At 45.3% G+C, this 5000-nt stretch overlaps 1 pseudogene; it reads left to right on the forward strand.

Annotated features, from left to right (window-relative positions):
• The window catches only part of LOC120554774, a 128523-nt pseudogene that overhangs the window by 120795 nt on the left and 2728 nt on the right, over positions 1-5000 (forward strand).

Raw genomic sequence — 5000 nt, forward strand, 5'->3', positions numbered from 1 at the left:
GGAGAGGGAGGGGAAGAGAACAGGGAGGGAGGGAGAGAGAGAAGACGGGGGAGAGAGGGAGGGGGAGGGGGGACGCGGGCAGCCTGCGGCTGGGGACAGACCAGGTGGGGAGAGGGAGGGAGGGAGAGAGAGAGACAGGGAGAGAGGGAGGAGGGAATGGGGGGGAGGAAAGGGTGGGGGGAGGAAAGGGAAGAGAGGAGAGGGGAGGAGGACATGAGCAGCTAGCCCCCAAAAAAAAAAAAAAAAGACAGCCAGGTGAGGGAGGGGGAGGGGAGGGGAGGCGGAGAAGGGGGGGAGAGGGAGGAAGGGAGGGGACTCAGGTGGGGGGGAGGGAGGGAGAGGAGGAAGGGAGGCAGAGGAAGAGGCGGGGGAGGGAGGGAGGGCAAGGTGAGGGGGGGCAGGGAGGGCGAGCCGGGGAGGAGAAGGCAGTGAGGGAAAGGAGGAGGGAGAGGGAGGTAAAGGGAGGCAGGGAGGAGGAAAGGAGGGAGACAGGGAGGAACGGCAAGGAGTTGAAGCGGCGAGTGAGGGAGGAGAACAAGTGAGTAAGGAGGAGGAGGGAGGAAAGGAGGGAGGGAAAGGGAGGGCGAGCCAGGGGAGGTAGAGAGGCAAGGGGTGAGGGAGGGAGGAAGCGGCGAGTGAGGAGGAGGGAGGGAAGGGAGGGGACAGGGAGGTAGAAGTGGCAGCGAGTAGGTAAGGAAAGGAAGGGAGGAAAGGAGGGAGGGAGTGAGGAAGGGAGGAAAGGAGGGAACTAAGATGAGTTTCAACACCGGGAAATTTGAGGCACTTTGGGCGTCAAAATAAAACCAAGAAATGCACCTTTGTGCTTCGGTAATCTCGAAAATGAATAAATACGCTAAAAATTAAAGATAATTATGAAGAAAATGACTTGTTTTGGGGTTTTTAAAGAATATTTGGACGTCACATTTGAATTACAGCGTCGTGTGGCGGAATAAAACCAATAAATCATCTGAAAATCTAAAAAAACATCAGTCAAATCAAAGACAAGTGTGAAGAAAATGACTTGTTTTGTATTTAAAACGTTGAGAAATGAGCGTTTAAAAGAGTATTTGGGCGTCACATTTGAAGTAGTGTGTCCCGCCGAGGGAATAATCAGCAGCTACACCGACACGAGTGCATTTCTTATTTAATTAGGACACTAATTAATGCTCCTGATGCCTCATCGTAGAGCATGTTCTGTCCTTTGTCCGTGAATCAATAAAGGTTGAGCATTCAAAGATTTAAATAAATAGACAGCCTTGAAGCACACAGAGGGCTTCTTTACACCTGAAGGGAGACAAACCAGCGCTCCTTTATGTAGCGCACACACACACACATGAAAAGAAGAAGCTCTGATGAGGCGGTTAAATCAAACACACCCTCTGCTTCACACACACACACACACGCACACACACACACACACACACACACACACACACACACACACAGAGAGGGATCCAGGAGGCTCGAGCTAATAGCATGAATATTCAGTGAGCCGTACTGCATGTACTAATTATTGTCATGAATATTAATGCAATCAGAGTTCTGGCTCCACTCAGCCAGCACCGGAAAATGAGCTGTAAGAGAGGGGAGGGAGGGAGGGGAGGAGGGAGGAGGGGTGAGGGAGGAGGGGGAGGGAGGGTGAGGAGGAGGGAGGGAGGGAGGGAGGAGGGAGGGAGGGAGAGACTCAAGGGTTTGATTTAAGCAGCCAGCTTGTAAGAAGCTGCCTTTTATGTGTTTCTGTGTCTGTCTGTGTGTGTGTGTGTGTGTGTGTGTGTGTGTGTGTGTGTGTGTGTGTGTGTGTGTGTGTATGTGTGTGTGTGTGTGTGTGTGTGTGCGTGTGTGTGTGTGTGTGTGTGTGTGTGTGTTACATGGTTCGCTGTGTTTGCACGAGAGCTGCAGAATTCAAATATTCAAGGTGGAAACTTTCCAGGGGAATTTGCTGGAGCTGTGAAGATGATTCTGGCGTTAAAGCTACCAAAATGAAGCCACATTCAGCCCGTTAGTAAGAGGGAGAAACAGTCCTCGCTGCCTCCACCTTCCAAGTATTTAAGAGACAGGTTTTCCCTCGGGTAGGTAGGTGCACGTATTTGCCGAGGTGTCTAGGAAGTCCTCCCACATCATTTTGGACCGTTACTATCCCCATATCTTAGTCTAAAACGCTGTAAAGGCTAGAGCAGCTAATACATAACAATCAAATGGCTTAAAACCTCTCTGAACGATAACGTTCTGCAAGCGCTGCACGCTCCAGCTGATGATAACACATAATATACAGCAGTTGTTGTGACGTAAGATTACAGGAATGTCTGTCAGTAACATCCTATAGCCTATATTCGTGTGTTCAGGTACATTTTAGGAAGCAAAAAAAGGCTACTGGAGGAACAAAAGCACCGACAGCATGCTAATAACATCCGAAACACAAGATTTACTCACAGCGAATCTGAATTATCAGTGGTTTCTGTGACTGGGGAATAGTTTTAAATAGTAGGGCTGGGTTATATATGGATATTATATCGATATCGTGATATGAGACTAGATATCGTCTTAGATTTAGGATATCCTGATATGGTGATATGACCATAAGTGTCTTTTCCTGGTTTTAAAGGCTGCATTACAGTAAAGTGATGACATTTTCTGACCTTACCAGACTGTTGTAGCTCTTCTGTTATTCGCCTTTTCCCCTCTTAGACATTATATCCACATTACTGATGATTATTTATCTAAAATCTAAGTGTGAAGATATGTTGTTAAAGCACCATTTTATCGAGGTATTCTGTGAAGGATATCGTGATATCTGATTTACTCCCTATCGCCCAGCCCTAATTTAAGCAAATAACACAAAAAGAAAGTCATAGTTGGACACAAAAGGCGCCCCAAGGTGCAGTACTGGCCTGAGCACGATATTATATCGGCCGATATGGTCATTTTTTTAACACATCGGTATCGGTTCGATGTCAAATTATATATGATTATATAAATATTACTTTTTTTCTTCTGAAAAATCTCATGACAGTCATATTTTGCACCCTGGTAAAGGTGCCCGATATCAGTCATTTCGGAAAATAAATCACAAAAGTTGATTATCATAAATAATGTGTTTTCTATGCAGAGATATCGACATCGCTAAATATCGGTATCGACCATAACAGCAATATTAATATCGGTTATCGGTATCTGCCACAGTTTCCACATCGGTGCATCGGTAGTGTTAAAGAACACAGAGCTGGAGGATGGTGGCCCCGGAGCCAGGCCTGTATGCAGACTCTGTGGAGCCCCTGGGCACTATACCTCAAAAGGGCCCCTACGTTCATTGCTTTGACCATTGCTGGTACCATCTCCCCCGCTAGAGCTAGCGCTAGCTTTGGCTTCGTCAGCGCTGCTAGGACCCCAAATTCCCCCAGATGTTCTCACAGAACAACTCTCGCTCAACCGCTCAAATGATGTCTGTCCATTTGGGATTAACTTTCTGTAGCCGTTAAAAGAAATTATACAGTTGCTCGAACTTGTGGACCAACTCAACTCTTGACAGACTGGGGAGGGAGAGTGAATAGTGGTCCTGTAATCTTGATTTATTTCTAATTTATTATTATGCTTGTGAAATTAGTGTTCATAATTCTCATTCAATGTGTTTCCTTTTTATTTTCATGACTATTTCCATTGTAGATTCTCACTGAAGGCATCAAAACTATGAATGAACACATATGGAATTATGTACTTAACAAAAAAGTGTGAAATAACTGAAAACATGTCTTATATTTTAGATTCTTCAAAGTAGCCACCCTTTGCTTTTTTTATTAATAAGGGAAATAATTCCAACTAATGAACCCTGACAAAGCACACCTGTGAAGGTAAAACCATTTCAGGTGACTACCTCATAAAGCTCATTGAGAGAACACCAAGGGTTTGCAGAGTTATCAAAAAAAGCAAAGGGTGGCTACTTTGAAGAATCTAAAATATAAGACATGTTTTCAGTTATTTCACACTTTTTTGTTAAGTACATAATTCCACATGTGTTCATTCATAGTTTTGATGCCTTCAGTGAGAATCTACAATGTAAATAGTCATGAAAATAAAAAAGGAAACTCATTGAATGAGAAGGTGTGTCCAAACTTTTGGCCTGTGCTGTATAATAAAAGATGGATACTTGGCGTCTGTGTATCACGAAAAAAACCACAGCTTGCGGAGGCTTCGTGCTGGAAACGACAGCTTCACCTCGTGCCCTGAACACCACGGCAACCATAAATTAAGCTGCAGTCTTTAAATGGAAAGAAATACTGAGATATAGATGACATATGATGACATATTTCGCCTAATTGAAAACTTCTATCAACTTCCGTTCCATCTAAAAAGATAAATTAAACAGCAGCGTGTAGTGGACTGATCAAGTAATTGCTTTTATTATTCTAGTACCAACAAGTTAGCTTCTTTTAGCAATATATATAATAAAAGATTGATACTTTTACTGTTTTTCCAGTAAAATGACTTTGCTGTTTATGGATTCTTCTCCCCGCTACCTGCTTTGTCCACACAAGTAATCCATCTTTTGGGTTAGGGGAAGCTGAGCTGCTTGCATCCACCTGAAAGATCCTGAATCCTTGTTGTTCCTCTGGGGTGCGAGGTGTTTAAAGCTGCCTTCCCTCCCTCAGGTTCGGTGTCCAGCAGCACGTCGGCGTCTCAGATGGCGAGCGGCGTCAGCTTGGTGTCTTTCAACAACCGCGGGGGTGTGGACGGGATGCACCAGCGCTCCTACTCCGTCTCCAGCGCTGACCAGTGGACCGACGCCACGGTCATCGCCAACTCTGGAGTCAGCACAGGTAGGCAGAAACCTCAGAGGAGTGTGTGTGTCTGTGTGTGTGTGTGTGTGTGTGTGTGGTGTGTGTGTGTGTGTGTGTCTGTCTATGTCTGTGTGTGTGTGTGTGTGTGTGTGTGTCTGTGTCTGTGTGTGTGTGTGTGTTAGGCAGAAACCTCAGAGTATAACTTATATTTCTTTCATTTAAAAGGAA

Source organism: Perca fluviatilis, chromosome 24 (assembly GCF_010015445.1).
Source record: "Perca fluviatilis chromosome 24, GENO_Pfluv_1.0, whole genome shotgun sequence".
In the NCBI taxonomy this organism is placed as follows: domain Eukaryota; kingdom Metazoa; phylum Chordata; class Actinopteri; order Perciformes; family Percidae; genus Perca; species Perca fluviatilis.